Source organism: Narcine bancroftii, chromosome 4 (assembly GCF_036971445.1).
Source record: "Narcine bancroftii isolate sNarBan1 chromosome 4, sNarBan1.hap1, whole genome shotgun sequence".
Taxonomy (NCBI): domain Eukaryota; kingdom Metazoa; phylum Chordata; class Chondrichthyes; order Torpediniformes; family Narcinidae; genus Narcine; species Narcine bancroftii.
The window spans coordinates 19,575,381-19,578,017 of NC_091472.1; the positions used below are offsets into that span (position 1 = coordinate 19,575,381).

Below are 2,637 nucleotides of genomic sequence, written 5' to 3' on the forward strand. Positions count from 1 at the left end.
CAGTTCCCTCTGCAAGCTTTGAAAATCTTCCTCACTATTCACTATGCCTCCTATCTTTGTATCATCACCAAATTTGCTCATTCAATTTACCACATTGTTATCTATATCAAAAATCTGGATGATAAACAACTGATCCCTGAGGCACATCACTCTTCACAGGCCTCCAGACTGAGAAGCAACCATCCACTACCACTCTGTTTTCTCTCACACAGCCAATTTCCAATCCAGTTTACAACCTCTTTATGCATACCTTCTGAACTAACCTCCCATGTGGAACCTTTTCAAAGGCCTTACTAAAGTCCATGTGGACAACATCTACAGCCTTTCCTTTATCTACCTTCTTGGTAACTTCCTCAAAAAACTCTACAAGATTTGTTAAACACAACTCAGCACACACAAAGCTATGCTGTCTAAATACCTATATATCCTATCTTTCAGAACTCCTTCCAATAATTTACCTGCTACTGACATCAAACTCACAGGCCTATTGTTACTGAATTTACTTTTGGAGCTTTCTTAAACAGCGGGACATCATGAACTACTCTCCAATCTTCCAGCACCTGTCCTATGGCTAAGGATACTTTGAATATATCTGGCAGGGCTCCTGCAATTTCAACACTTGTCTCCTTCAAGGTGGAGGGCGAATTTCATATCTGGCCCAGTGGGACTTATCTAACTTTATTCACTGTAAGGCAGCAATCACCTCCTCCTCCTTAATCTCCATATGTTTCATGACACTTCTATTTGTTTCCCTTCCATCTGAATGCACTATCCCAGTTTCATGAGTAAATACTAATGCAACAAAATGTTTAAGTTCTCTCCCATTTTGTGAGGCTCCACACACAGTTGGCCACTATGATGCTCAAGGGGACCAATTTTGTCCCCTATCCTCTTACTTGTATATACTTGTAGAAACCCTTTAGATTTACTTTCACATTATCTGTCAAAGTACCTTCATGCCTTCTTTTTGTATTCTTTAGTATTAAATTTTCTATATTCTTCCAGTACCTCATTTGCTCCTTATTGCTTATAAGCGCCGCTCCTCTTCTTAATCATATCACTAGTTGATGCAGAATTACACAAAGACTGAAGTTACTGAAACTGAAGGCTTTTATTTGCATGAGATAGTCAGGATCCCTGTGTTGGTCACTCACATTGAGCTGGACTCAAACGGAGAGCAGGCTTGTGGTATAACAACCTTTATGGAGAAAAAGGGGAGGAGTCACAAACCAGCCAGTGAGAGAAGGGTCAACCAAGAAAGGTCACGTTATTTACACATGACAAATATGTACAATAGTGGTTTCACCACTCCACCCCCCCCCCCTTTTAAAAGAGAATCCCAAAGTATGTGGTGCGGTCAGCTGACCCTCAAGTTCAGTATGTCCAGCAGTCTTCTTTGGCATTGTGACCAGCGAGTCCCTGACTGGATGTCCATTGTGGTCTCCGTCGTTTTCAGCCAATCCATCCCGGTTTGCCTGGCGGGGGTACTTGGCTGGGCCTGGGTGTGTGTGTGTGTTGACTATCAGGTTGACAGGAGTGGTGAAGGTTGGGAAGTTGAGCTCTGGAGAGCTGGGGGATGGGATAGTACCAATCAACTGGTTTGGGAGGTGGGGTTCCAGATGCTCCCGCATGTGCTAGGTTCTGGATAGACACCATGCTCTTGTGCCCATCTGGAATACCACGTAGGCTGACTGTGTACTTGCATGGAGCAGCTGGACCCTCTCAACCAGAGGACCAGACTTGTGTGTCCTCACATACCTATGGAGTAGGACCAGCCCGGGGAACATCAGCTAGGTAAGTTAGGTGGTTCCCGACACAGGTATCCTGGGGAATGCAAACAGTCTCTCATGAGGTGTCTCGTTGATGGCTGTACACGGGAGGAACTGGAGAGGAGTGGAGAGCCTCTGGGAAGACCTCTTGCCAGTGGGGATGGGGAGGCCCTTGGACTTTAGGCCAGTAGTACTGCCTTCCAGACTGTGCCATTCTCTCATCCCTTTGGGGTTATAGCCCTTCGACAGAAAATATTGATGCAGCTTATTGTTCATGAAGGACAAACCCCTATTGCTAAGAACATAGCAGGGGTATCCTAAAATGGTGAATAGATTATCCAGAGCCTTTATGACGGTAGCTGCAGTCATGTCCGGGCAAGGGATGGCAAAGGGGAACTGACGTTGATAAAGTACATGTTGCAGTTTGTGGAGTGTAAGGGCCCTTTGAAATCCATGTTTAAAGGGGTGTTTGGCCTTGATGAGGTGTGACTGGTCGGGCTGGTAGAAGCGTGGTTCGCATTCTGCACAGACCTGGCAATTTCTGGTCAGCATCCTGATGTCCTCCAAGGTGTAGGGTAGATTACAGGCCTTGATGAAGTGAGAGAAAAGGTGATCTCAGGGCGGCAGAGGTCATTGTGCAGTGCCTGCAGGTGATTCATCTATGCAATGGCACAAGTCCCCTGAGACAGGGCATCAGAGGGCTCATTGAGCATTCTGGGCCAGTACAGTATGTCATAATTGAGGGATTTTGTCAATCTTGATTTTACCCCATTGCTGATTGTTAAACATAAAGTCAACTGCCTGTTGGTCAGTGAGATAATGTCTTCAGTGCTGAACCACTTCAACGATAGCCTGGGCCTTTTTCTCA

At 45.5% G+C, this 2,637-nt stretch overlaps 1 long non-coding RNA gene across 1 annotated transcript; it reads right to left on the bottom strand.

The window, feature by feature from the left end:
* Window positions 1-1,092: 1,092 nt before the first annotated feature.
* On the bottom strand, window positions 1,093-2,429 carry LOC138759786 (uncharacterized). Its single transcript, XR_011355084.1, has 2 exons — window positions 2,301-2,429; window positions 1,093-1,198 (listed from the first exon to the last, which is right to left on the bottom strand). It is a non-coding gene; the product is annotated as an uncharacterized lncRNA (long non-coding RNA).
* Between the last annotated feature and the right edge of the window lie 208 nt (window positions 2,430-2,637).